A 23557-nucleotide genomic window follows, 5' to 3' on the forward strand; every position below is an offset into this window, starting at 1 on the left:
CAATATAATACCCTGTACAAAATAGCTACTTAATGCAAGCATTAAGATTCATATCACATAATACCTCAGGGGCATTTGGTCCATAGCCAAAGATCTACATTGAGAACACAAAGCTATCTTAATCATAGAACTGGCAAATAATGAACTTGAGGTGCTAAGAAGTAAAAAACCAAATCAAGAAGTTACTTGAGAAACTGGCTCTCAGTATAGTGTCAGGTGAGCCTTCTGACTGGGCACTAAATGTCTTCAGAGTAGCACATCTATAAGCATGTCACATCTATAAGCAAACTATCAATAAAATTTACCAAGCAAACATCATTTCAAATCAAGAACTCTTCCAAAGCCTTCAGGGAAGTTTCACTGGTATCATTTCATTTCATTCATACTGGTTTCACTGGTATCATTTCATTTCATTCCTACTGGTTTCACTGGTATCATTTCAGATTTATGATGAGACTAGATTACCAGAATGTATATATGTAAAGGATGAAGCTTATGGCTTAGTTATAGGGGCGAAATGACGTATTATTAGTTATAAGGATAAAAATGGCCAGTATCAGAGTATCTGAAATTACCATATGATTAGGTAAATGGAATTGTCATTAGGGCAGGCTAAAGAAGTGTTTCAAGGAGGCAAAACTAGAATTGCTCCTGGATAGATGCCACCTACTAGTAATTAATAATAAATAGCAGCAACAACACATTTTTATAGGATTTGAAGGTTCCATAGCACTTGAAAGCTGGTCATCTTCTATCAGCCCCAAAGCAACCATTTCTGTTTTTACCAACACGAGGCATTTTCCGTCTCCTGCTGCCAGCCCAGTCTCCCAACTTGGATGTGGAGGACCCCTGGTACAAAGAAGGGTAACCCTCCCTTTGACTTCAGTCCTCCCACCTCCTACTATGCCTGTCCTTTGAGGGCAGAGGAGTGGTGCTCTTCATTCAGTGATGAACATTTCTCGTATCTGGTCATGTCCTTTACATCCCAAAGACTGGGAACTCCCATATATCATCATCCAAAATTCAATGCAACACCTTCTACTACCCGACTCCTTATTTCCATCCTTCTTAAACCTTCCACCCCAAAATTTCATCCTAACCATATTTTATTAATTACTGACCGTGCATGGTGCTAATCCGGCTCCACCTCTGCAGATGGGGTGACTTAATTGGAATGAAAGTTTATTTGCTTCAAGCTTATAGCTTGAAGAATCAAAGTAATAGAAACCAGTGGGCACTAAGTGCTTTGAAGCATTGCCAGCCAGGGCTATGGGGACCTTGCCAGGATGTCACAGAAAGGATCCTACAAATAAGATCTGGAAATCACTAGCTTAAAGCTAGTTGCCTGTTTTCACATTTGAGGTAAAGAGGATAATGGAAGCAATGCTGTTGAAAACATGAATATTCACAGGTCTGTGTCCAGAAAATGTTGTGATAGAAATATGCAAATGAGAGAAACTGAGGCAAAAAAGTTTCATGCACAGTCAGTTTATTAGTAAAGTTAGCCATTGCCAATAAATGGGGTCCAAGGCTCCTCAGTAACCAAGGACTTTCCCGACAGTCAAGGCAGGTCTTTTACAGTAAAGTGATACAACCTATTATTAGCACTGTGGGCATTATCAAGTTACAGTTGGCTAGAATCAGACAGCGTGGATTTTGCACAACTTGGGGATTTTTGCACAGTTTGGAATATGACACCAACACTTGATTAAATAAATTTGACCCTTAAGTAAGCTTCTCCTAAAAGTGTGTGGTAGATAACTTACAAGAGTGAAATCCCAGGGAACTAAAGTTGCGGGCTTAAGGACCTTTTTTAGACTCACATAATGAGGGAGAACAGGGAGAATAGTAACTTGATTAAGATTTAATGAAATAAAGTAGTATATCAAATTTTAATATCACAAAAACCAAAAAGGGCTGAGAAAGGCAGCAGAAAGGGAGAGCAAAAAAGCTATTGACCAAAATTCCCTCTATATATATATATATATATACTTCAAAGCCCATCTTAAATATACCTGATGAAACAAAAGTGTGAGCAGAAACGAAGAATGAAATTCTGGAAAGGTTATCCCTACAGAAAAGTAAAAGAAAACCCTGCAAGGGCCATGGTGTCTTATGTGACATTGACCAGTTACTGGGGAAAGTTTGGTGCAACCAACTGTAGGTAGGTGCACCACTCTTAGCAGTCTTAGAGTGTTCCATCCTTCCCTTGGGAGGAGTTCTGGAGCTAAGCCCCTAAGGGGGGAAGAGCCAGGAACAAGGTGAGAGCTTAACCAAGCAAAGAAAAATGCCTGAAATGATGAGACAATACTATGGGATAAAAGAATCCCTAGGAGAAAAGAAGTTGGGAAAAACAACTCTGATTTAATTCCAGAACAAAATATGGAATGGCTACAATGACTGAGTGGTTGGAAGGTTCAATAAAAGAAATGAAGGAAGAGTTCAATAAAATAGACAGCGTAGAACAGAAGTGTGGAAATTTTAACACAACATTAGACACTCTGAAATGGAACTCAAAAATCAGTTATATGACATGAAATATTAGAATAAATTCAAAGGACAATAAAACTGGAAAACTGAAGAAAACAACTGACCTGGGAACAGGGTATACAGGGATAATCCATGGATCATGAGGCTCAAAGAGAATCATGATAAAATAAGAAACATTAGATATTGTATTTCAAGAAATTATAAAATAAATTGACCGTAAGTATTGGAAGCAGAAGACAAAGTGTAGATCAATAAAATCAGTTGTTCACCATCAGAAAAGTTCCAGCTGTAACAAGCTCAGAAATGAGGTTAAGAGCCTGAGCTTCCAGGTTATATTTGTATAGGTACACACATGTGCGCGCGCGCGTGCCTGTGTGTGTGTGTGCGCGCGCGCGTGTGTGTGTGTGCGCATGTGTGTGTAAAGCCTTTATGGAATTTATTTTTATACTTTGTGAGAAAATGAGACTTGGGCACATACTTGGGCAAGAGAAACTTTAAAACATAGTTCTGCTATAATGAAACATATGTGTTCCTTTCAAAAAAAAATCACCTCCCTATGCAAAATCAGGCAATAAAAACCACAGGGCTTATGAGGAAAATGGGGTTAAGAGTACAACACTCAAATGTTCATCAGTGACACCTTTTTTTTTTTTTTAAAAAGGAACCTTATAGAAAATAGTGGCACAGTTTTATGTGTTAGTTAAGAAATACATAAGTACTAAAATAAATAGGCTCCTGCTTAGCCTGCACCCTGTGGCTACACAAGAGACTATCTAAGGCAGCTTCCCCACCCCTGAGAGGGTTAATGGGAGAATAGAGAAAAATTACAAATTTGGATTTTGTTTTGTTTTTTAAAAGTAGGGAGAAAATATTTTAGGGATGGAGAGGGGAGGAGAGAACTGCCCTGATATTCTAGAGCCACAGGGCAAAACAGAAATTGAAAGAATCCACAAATCACCTCCTCAAATAGATCCCAAAAAGAAATCTCCTAGGAATATTGTCACCAAATTCCAGAGCTCCCAGATCAAGGAGAAAATACTGCAAGCAGCCAGAAAGAAACAATTTGAGTATTGTGGAAACACAATCAGGATAATACAACATCTAGCAGCTTCTACATTAAGAAATCGAAGGGCTTGGAATACGATATTCCGGAGGTCAATGGAGCTAGGATTAAAACCAAGAATCACCTGCCCAGCAAAACTGAGTATCATGCTCCAAGGCAAAATATGGATTTTCAGTAAAATAGAGGACTTTCAAGCTTTCTCAGTGAAAAGACCAGAGCTGAATAGAAAATTTGACTTTCAAACACAAGAATCAAGAGAAGCATGAAAAGATCCCTGTCTGTCATCAAGCACAAAGACCACGGAAGAGAGACTCCCACATCCTTTAGTGAGAAGAAAGGAATCAGCAGAGCAGATTTAAACGAACTTGTGTCTGGTGGCCCTTTGCACACAAGCCTGATTTTAAAGAAAGGGAGGAGAGAAAACACAGTAGCATTTAATGAACTCTGCAAGATGAGGTTCTACTAACGCTCAGATTCCAAAGAATGTATATGTTTCTACAAAGTACGTCGGAAGAGCCCAGAAGAGAATCCAAAACGGCTGTGGGGGAAAGACCACCCAACATGCCTACAGAGACACTACAGACAGGTAGCATAGTGAAACCTGTCGGTCTAGCTGTTATGTTCACATCAGTGGTCCCGCTCTGCATCTTGAACAAAGGACCAGACTATTTCTGCAGGCAAGCTGAGCCTAGTCCCAAAAGACTTAGTGCTGTGGAAAGACTAGAAGCTGATAAGGCAAAATATGTCAAGAGCCAGGAGGTCATCAATGCCAAACAGGAGCCTGTGAAGCCACCTGTCTGCCCTGCTGCAAAGCGAGTCTTGGGCAGCCCTACCCTGAAAGTTGTTTTAACAACAATGCAAAGACTGAGAGTAGTGTGCAAAGGGAGAACTTAAAACTTGAGATACTGAAAAACATTATTAATAGTTCTGAAGGCTCCAGCTCAGGTTCAGGTCACAAACACAGTGCCAGAAACTGGCAGAGTTTATAATTTCAAAGAGGATCGTATATATGTCTGAAAGGTTCGTAACTGCTGGGTATAAGAAACTCTCAAAGTAGGAGGCAGAAGAATCAAAGCATATATTTAGGCTCCACAGTAACCAACCCATGAACCAGCATCCCCATTTTGATATATTGATCAAAAGCTTCCAGGCCCAATAAGTACGCCTCGCAAGAGTAACCAGGAGGCCACAGAGAAGCATGATGGTGTAAAGCAAAATCATATACATGCTTCCCCTCTATGGTAAAAAGATTACCCACTGGCCTCAAGTCCTTGTTCAGCTTCCTCCCGTAGGTCAGCTCTGCTACCGGCAGCTCCTGCTTCAGCTTTGGCTGTGGCTGTAGCTGTAGCAGCCTCTGGCTCCAACGGAAGCTGTTTTTAACCATCCGGCTTCTGGGGGGGGGGGGGTGGTAAGGTACACCGGGGAAAGCACAGGTTCTTCTGATCTGCTTAAGCAAGGTGAAGGGGCTGACCGGGAAAGCACAGGTTCTTTCGATCAGCTTAAGCAAGGAAAGCAAGGTGAAGGGGCCAACAAGCTTACTCCATTCCAACATACAAACAGCATTCAGTTAGTTCAGGGGAAAAAGCCAAACTATTCAAGGGCACTTGTTGACTAAGTGCTAAGGAGCCCATTTTTGGTTACCAACACACCCCACAGGTCGGATTCAGCAGAACTAAACCGACACTCGTTTGCAGAATCCCTAAAGGTTTACCAGGGCCGCAGCAGCCCCCAGGAGAGCAACTCAAGTGTTAGCAGAAGGCTGCTTGATCACTCAGCGGAGTCCTTCCTGCATGTTTTCCATAGCTCATCGGACATTCGGAAAGTGACTAGCGTGAAACCAGTAAAAGCAATACCTTGCAGTAATTCAGCACCACCGCTGCCTCCCAAACCCAAGGTTGCTGCCATTGTCACAATGAAATCTCCCGAAATCAATACAGTAGAATCCAGTTGTGGCGCCAGCCAGAGACCCTCCCTGCAGCAGTCCAAATCAGACTTAAGTGACAGATTCTTTCGTGTGGATGTAGACGTGGAGAGATTCTTTAACTACTGTGGCTTGGATCCCGAAGAGCTTGAAAACTTTGGGATGGAAAACTTTGCAAGGGCTAACTCCAATATAATATCCCTCAACTTTTGCAGTGCAAGCATGATCAGCTCAGACTGTGAACAGTCTCAGGACAGCAACAGCGACCTTAGAAATGATGACAGTGCCTATGACTGCGTTGCCATATGGCACTTCTGCAATCGAGAGAAATGCCCGAATCATCAAGTGGTTGTATAGCATCAAGCAAGAGAGTCACAGAAAGTATCTCATGTGTGAGAGAAGGAGGGAGGCAAACTCCCCATAGTAAGATGAGGAAGGACCATATCTTTGTCTGTGAATAGTCAGTTGTGAAGGGTTGTGAAGTCTACTTGAAGTTTCGTAAACTTCTCCAATCTCTTTGTGTTGCCTGTTGTGCAGTGTTTTCAAGTTGCATGCCTGTCAACATGTGAACTGATCTGGCTTCCACTTGAACGATAACCGCAGAGCCTGGCTGAGCATACATGTTATCTGCCAAAAGCTTAAGACCAGAATCTAGTTAGGGCTTCATTCTAATCAGAACTGTTTACATGAAAATGGCATAATGACTTCTTCAATATTTATGTAGTTGTGTTTTTATAGCCCACCTTTATGTGTGTTAATTAAAATTTATCAACTACAAAAGAAAAGGATGGGATAGAAGGACAAGAACTGTTTTAACAGGATTTGATAGAAAGAAAAACATCTTTAGTCATAGGCATGAATGCAAAGAATTCACCAATGAAATAGGAGAGTAGCAGAAAATATTAATCATTAAACATTTTATTAGCACCTACTGACTGCCAGGCTCTGTGCTAAACCCTGGGGATATAAAAAAAATCAAAAGACAGCCTCTGCCCTCAAGGAGCTTACAGTTTAATGGTGGAATATGATATTCAAACAAATATATACAAAGCAAACTATTTATGGGATAAATAGGAATTTATTAAAAGAGGGAAAGCACTGGAATTAAGAGGAGTAGGGAAGGTGGGAAAGGAAAACTTGATTTGTATTTACAAGGAGTTTTCTTGAAAATGTATACATACAGAGATACAATGAGGACTTGAAGTAGAATACATTCTGGTTTAGTTGAATCTAAATAAAGATTTGCATTCTTGGTCTCAGAGAAGGCTACCAAAAAATGGGTCCACTTAAAAGAGGCATATTGGAAAAATAGTTCCTAACATTTATTAAGCACCTACTCTGTGCCAAGCACTTTGCTAAGCACTGGGGATAGAAATACAAAAAAGAAAGATGGTCCCTGCCCTTGAGGAACCTAGAATCCAATGGGAGAAGCAACCACGCAAAACAAGATGGAAAACTTTGGGGTGAGGGGGCATGGAGAGAAGCCAAAGAAGTTCAAAATGAGTACTGCCAGATCTAAAAATGAGCATAGTCAGTCAGGAAATGGAATTTACAGAACTTTAGAGTTCAAAGAAAATTCAGTAGCTATCTTATCTAACCATTAGCTTAAAATGGACTCTTACTACAACATATTCAGTAAGGGTTAACCAAGCTTCTGTTTTATTATACTTAGATGGTGCAACAGATAAAGCAATGGGCCTTAAGTTAGGAAGACCTGAGTTAAATCTGCCCTCAGACATTAACTTGGCTGTGTGACCCTTGCCAAGTCACTTAGTCTGTGTCTCACTTTCCTCATCTGTAAAGTAGAAATAATAGTGGCACTTACATTCCAGGTTATTGTGAGGTTAAAATGAGAATATTTGTAAAGTGTTTAGAACTGTACCTGGCATAATAGCCCCTTAATAAATCCTTTTTCCCCTCACTTCCTCCTACTTCCCCCTTCCTCTTTCAGCCTTTTCCTTAGTGCTCCCTTTGGTGTCTCCTTTAAAGCAGGCTAGTCTTCCTTTAGAGAGGCCAGGTAAAGGAGCTCATTGTTAGTAACTTTGATGGCCCTTTATTCTTTTGTGAAAACTCTTTAGTCCCATCAGTGGACCCCAGCTGTCAAGATGTTTTTGGATTCTAATTGTCATCTTGAGCCATTCCTTCTAGTTTACAGGCTTGGGTGGGAAAGAAGGTTACGGTATAGGGGAAAAGAACTAGTTATTTCATCCATGTAGAGGCAAAGAAACTCACTTTACCAATGCATTTGGAATTTTCTAGGCATGGAAAATGGCAGTGCATTTTTCAGGTGAGGATACTCATTTTACCAGTGCAATCAACAGTTGCTATACAATTTGTAATCTCAAAGAGTTCCCTGTGATACCAAGAAGTTAAATGACTTGTCCAGGATCACACAGGACTTGAATTAACATCATTCCCATCTTTATATATATATATACTGAGTGACTTTGCATATTAGTACTTAAAGGATAAATTTACTGAATTATAGTGAGATTTCAATATTCTTATTACTGTGGTGGCTTTAACATGCTTGTTTCTTAATTAGACAAATCTAAATATTGAAGTTGAAGGAAGATTTTGAATAGAAGTTGAAGATTTGAATAGAATATTAGAAAAACTAGATATGACAGTCCTTTGGTAATCCCAAATAGGAATTCTAATTAGTATGCCTATATTTAATCATCACATAGCACTTTTACAAAAAATGTGACATATCCTTGGATATAAAGAACTCATATATGAATTTAGAAAGGCAGAGCTGTGAGGCACATCCTTCATAGATCATAATGCAACAAGAATTGTCAGCAGTAATAATAATAGATGCTTATACAGTGCTTTAAAATTTGTAGATTACATATGTTTTCTTATTTGAGTTATACCAACTATGTAAGGCAGCTGCTGTTCTCTACATTTTACAGTGAGAAAAGTCATGCTTAAAGGGGTGGAGCCACTTGCCCAGTTATGCAACTGTTCAATGTTTGAGGCAGAGTCTGAAGCGACAAGTCTTCATGACTTTTGCCTATGGCAGACTCTTCTTCATTCCACTTTGCCACTCAAAGGAAATACAAACAAAAGACTCATACTGAAATGGAGATGAAATAACTGCTAAATAATGAGTGGGTCAAAGACCAAATTAATATCTCCAAAAACACATCAGTAAAAGAGAATAAAAGATGATTAATAATTTGAGCAAACAACAAAAAAAGCATAGAAAAGAAACAAATTACCTCAACTTAGAGCACAAAAGTAGAAATTCTAAAAATCAAAGCAGGGATAAATTTGAAAATGAAAAGATAAGTTAATCAGTTGCTAGTTTTAAAAAATAATACAGTAGGAAAATCATTACCTAATTTGGTTCAGAAATGAAAATCAAAAAATGACAACAGAACTAATGCACAGTAAATAGAAAACAAATTATTTTAAATTATCACATGCTATTATACCTATTATATATCAACCAAACCAGAAAGTTAAAGGAAATGGATAAAGTTACCTAAAAATATAAAATTACAGTATTAACAGAATAAGGAATAGAAAATCTAAATTATCTCATCTCAGAAAAATTGAGAACTCACAAATGAACTTCCATAAGAATTTTTGAAAATGTTGAGACAAGATGTATTTACAAGTAAATATTATTAAATAGAAAAAGTCTATCAATCACCACTTAAAAGAGATCCTATGGGGAAAACTCATGGGAATATCATAGTGTTTCAACAATCCAGCTAGCAGCTTCTGTGGGGGTGTAAGATCCACCTACAGCCAGCACCCAGAAAGCTGCCAACAGCACAGGTTCTTTTGATCTGCTTAAGTAAGGAAAGCAAGGTGAAGGGGTTGACAAGCTTACTTTAATTCAGCATACAGACAGCATTCACTTAGTTCAGGGGAAAAAGCCAGCACCCTGAACTTCAGAATAAAATACAAACAAATTACAATCATCAACAGACAGACCAAATACAGATTCATAGTTACCATCATCTAGGTTCAGCCTGGGAGCTCAGAACAAGGGCTGGCCCAGATCATTCATGCCATCACTGCTGCGGAAAAGAGCTCCAAGGAATAGGAGGCCAACCCCTGGTTTTTATATCTGTTTCAACATCAGGGGTGAGTCACACATGCGCCTCACCCACATGACCTAAAATCGTCACAAAGAGGCAACTTAAACCCACGTGGTCTAAGAGCCTCTGCTGTCCCAGACATGTAAACTAGGCCCTCCCTGGAGTTAGCCCTACCTTGGGCCCCACCTTAGTTGCCAATCCACACCCACTAAGGTTTTACACCTAACAAATGGCGTAGTTGGCAGGATCTGCCTTTAACAGGAAAGCATGGCTTCTTGGGGTACTGGGTTGGTTGAAGGTTTCCCTGTTTTTGGAGTGCTCTTTGTACTTGGAGTGGCTATGGTTCTGTGCAGCCTCAGGAGCAACAAAGTCCTGAAGGAAAACAGGCGGGTGGAAGTGCTGGGCGTGGTTTCCCGGGGCCCAGAGCAGGAGATAATCCCTTCTTCCCAGGGCTTAAGCTGATAAGCCTGGCTATGGAGGACTGGGCTGAAAGGGTGAATGTCTTGAGATTATATTGTATATGGAGTTTTGAAACAGGAGTGGAGAATGGCCTTGGAGACTTGGAGAATGGCCTTCCTACAGATTTGGCAGGAGGGGCTGGTGAGGAGAAAGAAGAAGCAGACAGCGGCTGCCGAAATATTGATCCAGATAGAGCAGAAGACTGCCTGCATGGGAACTTTGGAAAGCTGAAAGCCCCGAGCTGCGTTGGAGCTGACTTCAGTGAGAGGATCGAAGTAGCGGAGAATCTAGGTGAGGACAGCTGGAGTTGGAACCCAGGGGTTGGAATTCAGCCCTGGGGCAAGATGGAAATTTTGCAGCAAGGCACTGAGTCTGCCTTTTTGTTCCCTTCAGCTTGGGCTGCTTGGGATCCAGGAGGGAGTCATGGATTTGTTTTTGTTGGGGTGGGGGAAGTGCCTTGGACCCACAGGGTCCCCACCCTGTTGGCTTTATTGCCCAGTGGACCCTCAGGACTTGCAACCTGGGACTGGAACATAATGGGGAGAATAGACCACAAAAGAACTTTATTTGGACTCTTTATTTGAAATTGGGACTTGGATGCCAAGTGGAAGCCTGCAACAGCAGTTTGGGGAGGAGACAGCCCCAAGAGAACTCTGTTTGTTTGTTTGCTTTAGGACTTTACTAACTAAAGTATGCACATCACTCAGGGTACTGGGAAAAAGCCTGCAATGGCAGGGTGATACTCAAGAAGTACTTTATGAGCTTAAGAGATTAACTTGCTTTGACCTAGGGGTGGACATTTGGATTGTTAACAAGTATTTTGGGAATGACTGATTGATGAGATTATCTTGCTGGCCCCTAGGGGTGGGTCATGTTTGTATTGTAAACAAGTATTTGGGAATGTCACTGAATGATATGTTTTGCTTTGTTGTGAATATTGTTTAGTTTCCTGCATAATTGGATCACAGTGTATAATGGGTCAATGTATGTTCAGGGCTGATTAGATTATGTATCCTAGAACAAGGGGTGGAGTGTGTTGGTAAGCAAAATGGGCTCCTTAGCACTTAGTTCAACCAAGTGCCCTTAAAGAGTTTGGCTTTGTTTCTTTTGAGTAATTCAGTGTATTTCATTGAGTCTTACTAAATGCTGAGCCCCAGGCCCAAACCCCTATTAGGTTTTAACCTAATCTACGTGGATGTGAACCTCCCAGGGTCCTAAGGGGAGGGGCTAACTCCAGAGCCAATCATAGGAGCCTAAGTTCTGGTCATTCAGATGACATTTGATGATGTCTGAAGCCCTATAAGAAGAGAGGACAGAGCCATTTGCTCAGGGCTCTTGAGATGGTCTTGATGAGGAGACTCCGGGCAGCTGTAGCTAAGGAGCCCTCCAGCTTGTAAACCTGGATGCTGAGACTTTGTTGAACTCTGGTAGCTATGTATTGGGATTTGAATCAGAAAAATTGTTGATATGATAAATTAATATTTTTGTATTCTCGGAAATATATTCTGTGAAATCATTGGATTTTATCCTTTACCTGACTAGTCTTGAATTAGGCGAATTGAAAATGTACTTCGACCTAGGAACTTGTCTTCACGTGGACTAACTGAAATCTTAGAGCTGGCACATAGCTCTTATTTTGATACTAGATTTAAAAAATGGGATTTGGTCGGAAAATAGAAAATAGTCTGGGAGAAACTAGGTTTATGTACATTTCTTATACCAGGGTTTGTGGGTAAATGTTAAAAAACTGCCTCTCTAAAAGCACAAGACAGACTTTTAAGTTTAATGTGCATTATTAATGTTTTCTCCGTTAGTCTCTTAAGTTTGGATGATCAACAAATTTGTTGATTTGTTTTATAGTTTCTGAGGTGTAGATCTCTCACTGACAATTTAACCATTTGCTCTTGGCTGGTGCATGCTCCTGGCACACCAGAGTTAAATAAACTAAAAATGGATATTAACAATAATAATGATAACTAATGTTTATGTAGAGTTTAGTATGTGCCAGGCGCTGTGCTAAGCACTTTATAATGATCTCACAACAACCCAAGGAAGTAAATGCTCTTATTATCCCTATTTACAGAACAGGAAACTGAGGCAAGTAGAATTAAAGGGACTTTCCCACGGTCACACAGCTAATAAATGTCTGAGGCCATCTGTAAACTCAGGTCTCCCTCTCTCTAAGCTTGGCACTCTATCCACTATGCCAAAAAAAATTTTAGAACCCAACTAGATCAGGTAGTTTCACTGCTACCTAAACTAGGGAGTGAATTTTATATAAAAATAAATTTTTATTGATGTCTTTTTTTCCACATCATCATATTTTTTCCCTACTCTACTTCGCTCACTCCTAGAGAGCAGCCATCCCATATAATAAAGAAAATTTTTAAGGCAAAAAAAAAAGAAAGAAAGAAAAAACCTTGCTTAACCAATCAATAAATTGAGAAAGTCCAAAACATGTGTAATGTGCAATATCTGTGGACCTTTCATCTCCATGAAAAGGTGTCCTTTCCACCTACCTCTTCATTCTAGTCTTGTTTGATCTTTACAATTTTGTTACATTTATTTTTGATTGTGTGTGCGTGTGCACATGCGTGCGCGCATGTTTATTTTCATTTACATCATTGTAGCCATGGCACATATTATTTTCTTGGCTCTGCTTTACTTTATATCACTTTGTACAGATCTTTCCAGGCTGCTTTGTATTTATCATATACATCATTTCTTACAGCACTGTTATTTTCCTTTACACTCATGTACCACAATTTGTTTAACCATTCCCCAATTGATGAACATCTACTTTGTTTCCAAATCTTTGCTGTCACCAAAAGTAGGGTATAAGGGGACTTTTTTCTTACTGATGGCTTCTTTGGGGTATCTACCCATTAATGTAGTCTCTGATTCAAAGGATATGGATATTATTTGCATGATCCCAAATTGCTTTTCAGAATGGTTATACCATTTTACAGCTCTACCAGCAATATATTAGTGTGCCTATCATCCCACAATCTCTCCAACATCAACTATTGCCATTTTTTGCCATCTTTTCCACTTAGCAGGGTGTAAGTTAGAACCTCAGGGTTGTTTTAATTTGTATTTCTCTTAATATTGTTAGTGATTTGGAGCATTCTTTCATGTGGTTGTGAATACTTTAAAATTCTTTATCAAACACTGGGTTATTGAGTTCCATTGTTTTTTATTACACCTTGTCCAGTTGGTTCCATTGATCTGTCTCTCTGTTTCATAACCAAAACCAGATGGTTTTGAAGATTACTGATTTTTAATATAATTTGAGGGCTGCAAGCATTATTGATCTCTTTTCCCCTACCTCTTTTCAGAATTTCCCTTCGTATTCTCCACCTTTTGTTTTTCAAATGAATTTTATAATTTTTTCAATTTCTACACACTATGCCTTTTGATTCTCTTTAGTATTTGATTGACATAGCATTAATAGTGTAAGTTAACTTTGGTAGTTTTTTTGTTCATGGGTACAGCTCAAACATGAGCACTGAATGTTCCTCTAGTTATTTGAGTTGTTTCTTTAAGGAGCATTGTTTAATTGAATCTATATAAGTCTTTTGACTTGTGTTGTACTTTCAGAAAGGTTTTTCTCCATATACTGATGAAATTATGTGGTATTGGATATTTCCATTTTTAATATGATCATGTTGGTTTTTCCTACTATTAAACTATCCTGTCAACCCTGATTTAAATCCACTTTGGTCATATTGAGTGAAGATTTTCTTTAAAATTTTCGAATTGATATTCATTAATGATATTGTTCTTTAGTTTCCCTGTGCTTTGTCCTTTCCTGGTTTAGATATTATTATTCAATTTGTCCCACAAAAGGAATTTAGCAGGATGCATTTTTTATTTATTTTTGTGAATTATTTGTGTATTATAGGTACTAATTGTTAAAAGTTTGATATGATTCTGTGAATTCATCAGCACCAGGAATTTTTTCGTTGACAATTCCTTCACAGCAAGTTTTATTTCTTTTTCTGCATTATTTAAGATTTCTGTTTGGTTTCTTCTAGTTTGGATATTTTATGTTTTTGAAGGTATTGCTTTATTTCTTTGGTATTCTCAGTTTTGTTAGCATCAAACTGTGCATAGAAGTTTGTGATAGTTCTTTTTATTTCTTCTAGTTTTGTTGTGATTTCACCTTGATGACTGTTTTACTGATTCGAAGTTCTGCATTGTTCTTTTTAATCAGATTGCCTAGAGGTTTATCAGTTTTACTAGTTTTTTCAAAGAACCAGCTTTTACTATTTCTATCATTTGCATAGGTTTGTTTTGTTACCAGTTTTATCTTTTTCAATTTTTAATATCCCCTCTTTTGTGCCTATTTTAGGCTTATTTGTTATCTACACTATTTTAAAAATGTATATTCAGTTCCTTAATGCTCTCTTCTTCTATTTTGTTAATGGTATGCTCATAAGAATACAACTTTTATTAATGGATATTTGTAGGGATATGATCTATCCTTTGTGGAATACTCTAGGTATATCCTAGAAATTTTGATATGTTGTTTCATCATTATCATTTTCTTATACCTAATTATTAACTTTTTCTTTGATGTTTCCTTGGACTCACTCATTATTTAGGATTTCATTTCAAAGTCTCCATTTTGCTATATTGTTTTGTTTGTGTTCCCTAAGCTGTTTACTGTTTTTATTATGTTTTCATCTGTAAAGGATGTGTTTACTATTTCTGTCTTTTTATATTTGTTTATAGTATCCCTTGCCCTAGTAAATTTTTGTAGAAGTACTATGTGGCGCTGAGAAATACATGTATTCTTAAATTTATTTAGAAATTATTTAGAAATCTATTTAGAAGATACCATCTTTTATCTCTAGTTCCTTTAGCGGTTTGTTAAATTATTTTCCTTTTGTTTCTCTTTTTGTCATAGACATCCCAAATTGAGAGACATTGAATTTTTTTTGCAACTATTGTATTACCATCTATGTCTTTTTGGAGTTATTTTTCCTGTTGTGAATCTATATGTTGAAACATTTGGAGCGTATACATTTAAAATTATTGGGGTTTTGTCTGTGTTTCCTTTCTTTATAATGTAGTTTCCATGTCTATTCTTTTTATGTTAGAAATGTTTATTTTACTTTGATAGCATGATTGCAATTCTTTTTTAGGATTCATTTAACACATATTTGATTCTCTCTCTCTCTCTCTCTCTTTTTCTCTCTCTCCTCCCCTCCCCCGCCCAGTTCTGTATGTGTGTCTTTGTTTTTTAATTATATTTCTTGTAAGCAGTAGATGGAGGGATTTTGTTTTCTCAGCCAATTTTTGTTCCCTTTTGCTTTGTTGGATTGTTTAACCCATTTATACATTTGAAGTTAAGAGAATTAGGTTTATATTTTTCTGTTTGTTTCTAATATATATTTTTTTCAAATTAAGGATTTTTTCCCTTTCTTCTGAATGTCTCTTTATTTATTTTAGTGCAGTGTTTTTTAAGGCAATCTCATTTCCATTGGCCCTCTTTTCCTCTCACTTAAGACCCCCACCTCCAGCCCATTTGTTAATCTCTTTCCTTAATTCCTGGCTCTAAGGCCAGCTAGTTTTCTATCGACTGCCAGAATGGCTTCTTATAAGATATGCAGTTGTGCGTGCCTGAGAGTGTGTGTGTGTGTGTGTGTGTGTGTGTGTGTGTGTGTGTGTGTAAAATACATCTTTGCATGTACTGCTGAGAACAGTAGCAAGAAGAAACCTGGAATATACAAAATTGTTGCTAATTAAAGGGATCCTCATATTTTTGATATAAAATATTTTATGTGTCTATAGTATATGTATATTATATATAACATTTGTATATATGTATATACATTCACACACATGTACGTGTACATATACATGCATATACACAAAACTATATACACACATACACACACACACACACACACACACACACACACACACAGAGTTGCCATTTTTGACAATGAATTAACCAACAAATATTTATTGAGTACTGACTATATTCCTAGCATTAAGAATGGAATAGGAATCTGACTCCTTGAATGGCTTCGATGGCAGTATTTTTAAATGTCATGTAAACTATTCAAATAGGTTATTAATATGAACTTTTATTCCCATAGTTCTCTATTTCTGTTAGTCTTGTACTTAGTCTTGTACTCATCTTTCCAATTCTAATAGTCCTTTGGAATTCTTTGTATGAGTGCTTATAAAGTCCGAAGTACATTAATAGTACTGGATATCTAGGCATTGATATTAAAAGAGTATTGCATTGGCTTGCATCTTGAGAGTTTAGTGCTTCTGGTTGGTAGCTTCATTTTGTTAAAATAGGAGATTAAATTCGGAGAGAAAATAGTACAGGCCAATGATAATTTAAAGAAAAATCTTACACCCTTGGAATTTACAGGAGTTTTGTACCAATGGATTCTATTTTCTGTTTGCGCCGTTTTTTTATTTTAACTGGTGCTTTTTTGTGTAACTTCTGCCTGGCCTTATCCATTTTCTTATAAATTTATTCTTTCTCTTTTTTTTACCTGCTTCTCTTTAAGGGATATGATGTCAAACTTTTATCTCCACTATCAAGTTATAACAATTTAAAGGTAGATTTTGCTTCTGGCCTAAGCTTGTTGACATTGACCTTTAAAGGATTTTGTCTCTTGTGGGGAAGCACACATCTTAATGTTGAATTACTGTGTTAGCTTTCAAGTAAGAATCTTAGTGTGTGATTTTCTTCTTAGATATGTAGCATAGGTCTTGCCTCTCTCTTTATTTACATAGCTCTAGGGACATATTTCTGAGACAGAAAAGCATGTGAATTGGGCAAAAGGAAAATTTTGCTTTGAAAATGGTATATATTTTTTTTCCAGGGTGCCACCTAAAAATGTACTATTTAAAAATATTGAACCTTGTAGGCACATTTTCGTTTAAAAAAGAAGAGGGGAAAATGGCTTTTTAAAAAATGTGTTGGCAAAACCTGAGTAGAAAAGCTCTGAAAAAAAAGGACATTAGCAGACAATAGAACAGGAAGAAATGATTACTGATGATTTCAATTTCCAGTAAATTACAAAGCATACATAACAGGCTGTGAAGAGAGACGATTCCTATGGCATACTTCATGCTGCCTTCAGAGATAAGTGTGTAAATGAAAGAGAAACGAATTGTTTCAGCCTGGCAAATCTATACCATTTTGGTGGAGTGAAAATGAGTGAAATTGAAATAATTTTATCACTCGTTGCTGAAACCAGAAACTGGAAATGTTTTTGATATGTTTCTAGAGAGGAGTGTATTACAGATTTGTAGCAAGGAAACATTTCAAATCTGGAATAGCTAACTGATGATGATCAAAAATATGGGTCTTAACAGAGTTGAGTATATAATTTACATTTGAAAGTATGGAATTTGTTATTGATATTACAGTTTATGACTAGGAATTATTTCTTTTAAACTCCATAAGTCTTAGAAGATTTTTCATAAGAGGAAACTTCTTGTGAGCTTTCTGGGCTCCCTAGGTACACCTCTAACTAAAACCAAGTATGTTGGCATGAAATGTATGTTCTGTTTTTTATGAGATATCATAGTTTAGGAAAAAAAGTTTGGTCCTTTAGGGATTATAACACACATATGTGTGTGTGTTGGCATGTGATTTTGTAAGTGTTTAAAAATGTATACACACAAACAACTCAGACAGTTGTGTCTTATGTGAAAAGTTTCTTTATGTGTGTTTCTTTATATTGTAGATTAGGCTGTTCAGAATCAGGCAGTGGGTAGTTCCTTGCTGTGCATGAATTTTAGAGTTCATATTTTTGAAATTAGCCTCTGTGTCTCAGTGCCTGTTACTTTAGTTACAAACACCACTGTTGTTTGGATTCCTCTATTATCTGTAATAATTTTGTGGTCAGACAACATTCAGATGATCAATACCTATATCATCCCTTTCATTACTTGTTGAAAATGCTTTTTTGCAGTGATCACAAACTGTATCGATATAAATTTATTAGAAGTTATGTGCATTGTACTTTGTATTTTATCCAACTTTTACTGAAAATATTTACAGCAGTGATTCTACTGATGATGGCATTACTAGTAAACAAATAGAACAGCAGTCTGCTTTCTGGAATCTCCTATCGCATGTAAAATTTTAGAGTCAGAAGGAATCTCAGGTGGCCTTCTAGTTCAGTCTGTACCAGAAAAGGAATCTCTCCTACACCAACACTGACAAATGGGCACCTAGCCTCTTCTTGAAAGACTTCCTTTGAGGAGAAACCCATTACCTTGCAAGGCAACCAGCTTATTCTATTTTTGTATAGTTCTGATTGTTCAAAAGTTTTTCTTAACATCAAAACTAAAATTTTTTCTTGTTAATTTCCAGCCATGATTCCTGGTTTTGCTCTCTGGGGCTAACAGAACAAGACTAATCCTTTTACGTAGCAACCCTTCAAATGCTTGATGACAGCTATGATGTCTCTCCCTTACCCTACTCTCCCAGTTCTTTTTCCCCCTTTTCTTTTTCTACAGGCTAAATATTAACCATTTTTTAAAAAACTTATTTTCATAAGCTGTGGACTCAAGTCCCTTAAACATCCTGGTTGCTCTCCTCTTAACTGTCTTCAGCTTACTAATATCTTTCCTAAACTTCATTGCCTAGAATTGAGCATAATACTCTAGTTGTGATCTTACCAGGGCAACATACGCAGGGACTCTATCACATTCGGTGCCATAGCTAGGTGGTGCAGTGGATAGAATGCTGGGCATGAGTCATGAAGACTCATCTTCCTGAGTTCAAATCTGGCCTCAGACACTTACTAACTGGGTGACCCTGGGCAAGTCACTTAATCCCATTTGCCTTAGTTTCCTTATCTGTAAAATGAGCTGGAGAGGGAAATGGCAAACCATTCCAGTATCTTTGTCAAAAAAAAAAACAAAAAACCAAATGGGGTCACAAAGAGTTGGATGCAACTGAAAACTGACTAAACAACAATGAATCACATTTTGATTTCTGGAAACTATGCTTTTCTTATTAAACTGTGATAATATATCTGCCAAATTATAATGACAGCATATGACTTACTATGCAAAGCAACTCCTTGGCTAAGAATATATTCAAGGTAGTCGTCTGTGTCCTGCCCTTTCTTCAAAGCCCAGTTCACTTTTCATGTCCTAAACAAAGCCTTCCTTGATTGTTCAAAGTGATCTCTGCTGATTACTTATGCCTTTAAACTTTCCTAGCACTTACTGTGTTTTATTATATCTAATGTCTTGTCCTCCCACCTAGACAATAAGTTCTGTTAAGGGGTCAGCTTTAGGACCAGGGGTCAACCCAGTTTCCATCAATTTTTAAAATCTTAACCAGGAAATATACTGGGATATCAGGATCTTTTGTGCTTAGCCATAGTGCACTAGCAAAGCCAATCCCACAAAATATATAGTCTTACTCTAGAGATTCTTTATGTGGAATCCAGGAATATTTTCACAACTATTTAAACATCATGATTTCCCTTTGTAATCCTCTATTTTATTTTATGCATTTAAAAGCATCATTTTGATAAGAGGTCATTCGCTTTACCAAGTTGCCAAAGGGGTCCACAACACAAAAATGGTTAAGAATCCCTGCTCTAGAGAAGTATTTAATGGAGACAGTTATAATATGGAATAGCAGTTCTCAAACTTTTTTGTATTAATACCCCTTTATAACTCTTAAAATTCATTGTGGACCCTGCCAAAAAGCTTTTGTTTATGTGGATTATATCTATCAACATTTACTGTATTAGAAATGATAAGACTTTAATGTTATTATAAAAATAGTCTTGACCTTGCCGACCTCCTGAGTCTCAGGGAGCCCCAGGGATTGCCAGACTACACTTTGAGAAACCTTAATTATAGGTTATAGGGGAATTCTTACCTAAATACCAAATGAACCAATCTAATATAAGTTGATTTATCTAGTATATGGTCCATCAGGGGAACTCAATAATAAAGCTCACAATTATTTACATAAAAATTGCAATGACTGATAATCTATATGTGGTGGATCCTGTCTGGATTGAAGGCAAGCTTCCTTTAAGCTGCAAGCATAGGGAGGAAAAAGAAGAAGGGGATGGAGAGGTTGAGGGAAGGTAGAGGAAGAGGAGAGGGCAATGAAGGGAGAAAGGGAGATAGGTAAAGGAAAGTGGAGAGGGAGAGGGAATAAAAGTATATTTTCTTGGTTCTGCTCCAGCCAGAATCACTATCCCAGGAGGGAGGTAAAGATTTCTGCTGAGCTCTACTACCAGAGAGAAAAGGGTAGAAAAATAAGACTGTAGCACCAGGCTCTTACTGCTTCCGCTTTCATACACACTTATAGTCTGAGTGAAGAAAGTTGACTTAGTATTGATATAACGCTTGTGGGCAAGTGGAAAGGAGCTAGAGGGTATAGGCATCATGGAGTACACCCTAGCTTTGGTTATTTTAGTTTTCATCTAGTGAGGTAGCCTCTGAGCATTCATCATCTTTGGGCCCAGGATCTTGCTGGAGCTCTCCTGCTGAAAAAAATCCATTTTAAGTCTCCAGGCCTTGCTGAATTTTTTTTTTGAGATACTTGTTGACTTTACAACTTTATCCAATTTAGCTGTTTGGATTGGCCTCCAAGTACAAAGCTTAATTCTTTTCTTTAGTGCTCTAAACAAACAAACAAACAAACAGAAAACTCTTCAGTTGAGCTTAGTTTTTTTTGGTTGTTGTTCCTGTTTTTGTTTCTGCTTTTTTTACCATTTGAGTGCCCAGAGGCATCTTGAAACAGACATGTTTTTATAAATCTTAAATAAAAAATAAATGCTTTATAGTTTTGGGGTTTGCAAGCACATAATACACTATAAGTCAATATTTCTCTTGTAATACAATCAAGTTTATTGTATTATAAACCAGTTTATCAAAAACATGGTTTATGGATTACCAGTCTAATCCACAAAATGGGCCCCACTGTAGTATATTTCATATTAAATTATAATGCTCCTAAGATATGTGTTATTACTTGTGACTTATTAAATGCTAACATTTTGTTGGGCATTGGATAAAATCCAAAGTTAGAACTGGTGTGTTCTATTTCCTCAGTTTATAGTTTGGGGATCAAATATGAAGGGAAGATGGAATAAATAAAAGTGATTGCCTCCCTCTCTTTTCCATCTTTCTAATATATCCTTGAGTTAATATGTAGCCACACTTTCCTCCTGATTTATCAGTGATGGAATGTTTACTGATATTTGTAGTGCAAGTTATTTGTAAATTGGGTACATTAATAAGGCAGTAATAATTAATTACTAAATTCTTCAGAGGAAAAGCACTATTAACAACATACTGGCTCCTGATGACTTAGTGTTTGATAAAAGTACCATGCTGTCTATTTTGTCCCTTTTTAGTTGATGTACGGTAGAGAATCTTTCTTTTGACTTGGTTAATTTAAATTCATTTAATTTGTTTTCATATCAGTTAATGATGTATGTCCCTAGCCAGTAGAATTCTTACAAGCTTTATATTTTTTATTAATTTAGTATTTTATTTTTCCCTCCAATTACATGTAAAAAACAACTTTTTTCAAATTTTGAATTCCAAATTTTCTCCCTTCCTCTCTTCTCCTCCCACATTCTCCGGTGAGAGGACAAATAATTTGACATATGTTATACAGAATTCTACAAGCTTTGTATATGCTGATTAATCATCTGTGGTACATGCAACACTGGGGGATCTAAGGATGAAAAAAGCAGTCCTTCCTCTCAAAGAGCTTACAGTTTAGGAGAAGAGATCATCAAGGACAGTGAATGAAATGACTAATAAAAATGGAAGTGAGATAAAATCCACAGAAATACAGTGTCCTATGAGAAATTTGAGGAGAAATGATGTCTGACCTCATCTCTGCCTCCTGCTTTCATTCAAGTCTCAGTTAAAGTCTTATCTTCTGCAAAAAGCTCTTCCCAGACTGCCTTTAATCTTAGTACCTTCCCATTGAAGTTATTTCCAATTTATCCAACATATGTCATCAGACTATGATCTCCTCAAGGGCAGGGACTGTCTTCTGCCTTTCTTTGTATCCCCAGTGCTTTGTAGAATGCCTGGCACACAGTAGACACTCAGTAAATGCTTATTGACTGACTGACTAGGACAATCAAAGACTTCATGGAGGATGCACTGGATTCTAAACAGGATCTTAAAGAATGGAAAATAATGTATAGTAGCACCTTATATATACTAAATTCTGTTAAATGAAATTTATATCCATGTAGATTATGTACTTCCTGGATATAGCTATGTTTTTATTTATATACTTCATATATTTTCCATTAATTTGTTGATACTATTTAGGAATAGGCATGGTTAATAATAACATGTACTTAATATAGTACTATTTAAGGTTTGCAAAGCACTATGCACATAGCTCCTTTTATCCTCATGGAAACTCTGAGAGGTAGATGCTGCTACTATCACGATTTTATAGATGAGACAAATGAGGCAGATAGATGTTAAATGACCTGCCCAGGGTCACATATCTAGTAAGAATAAGAAGCTAGATTTGAACTCAGGTCTTTTTGTCTCCAGCGCTCTATCCGCCATGCCAAAATAATGTTGGAATTAGTTAAATTTGGTTTAAGTTAATTGAATAGTTGAGTAACAAGGGATTGTGAACTTAGTGACATTGAGCTAAAACTTTGGTATTTATTACTTAGGAGGAATAATACATGTATATTTTCTTCACATAAGCCCTGTTAGGTTGGTATTAACAGTATTATCTTCATTTTATAAAAGAGGAAGCTATACTGTCATATAGTAGAATAAACTCCAGACTTGGAGTTAGGAGACTTGGGTTTAAGTCTGATCTCTCTTCCTTTTCTTAGATGTGTAGCATGACCTTAGACCTGTCATTTTTCTCTTTCCTAATTAACCCTTTGCAGTCTGACTTCTGACTTTACTGAAATTGCTTTCTCCAAGGTCACCAATGAATGATCTCTATTTCTGAATCTAATGGCCTCTTAGTCCTTGACCTCTCTGCAAATCCTTCTAGATGTATTCACTCTGTCCTCTTTCCTGATTTTTATCCTATCCCAATTCAGTAAACTCCAGTGACTCCCTGTTACCTGCACAGTCAAGTAGAAAATCCCCTGTTTGGTTCTTAAAGCCCTTTACAACCTAGCCTTTTTCTACTTTTTCAGTCTTCTTAAATCCTACTCTCCTCCATGTACTCTGAGATCCAGTGACTTTCATTCCTGTAATATTCTCTCTTCTCACTTCTAAGAACCTCCTGGCTTCCTTCAAGTCTCAGCCAAAGTCCAACCTTCTGCTTTTCCCAGTACCCCTTAATTTTAGTGCCTTCCTTCTGAGACTACCCCAAATTTACCCCTTATATACAGTTATACCTTCCACATTCCAGGAGTTAGGAATGTGCCACTCCCATGAGCTGGAAAATCTATGTAAAAATTTTTGGTCCCCCATTTTTACCAGAAAAGAAGTCTGAATTATTATGGCATTAAAAGATAAAATATACAATTATACAATATCATATATATATATATGTATTTTATGCATTTCTAAATTTCTGAACTTTTTCTGTGTCAT

General features: G+C 37.2%; 1 protein-coding gene and 1 pseudogene across 1 annotated transcript in view; both read left to right on the top strand.

The window, feature by feature from the left end:
- The window catches only part of BTBD9 (BTB domain containing 9), a 552498-nt gene that overhangs the window by 173472 nt on the left and 355469 nt on the right, over positions 1-23557 (top strand). The window lies entirely within an intron of this gene.
- Positions 4115-5870, top strand: LOC118858302 (annotated as a pseudogene).

The sequence above is a fragment of the Trichosurus vulpecula genome, chromosome 7, assembly GCF_011100635.1.
Source record: "Trichosurus vulpecula isolate mTriVul1 chromosome 7, mTriVul1.pri, whole genome shotgun sequence".
Lineage (NCBI taxonomy): Eukaryota > Metazoa > Chordata > Mammalia > Diprotodontia > Phalangeridae > Trichosurus > Trichosurus vulpecula.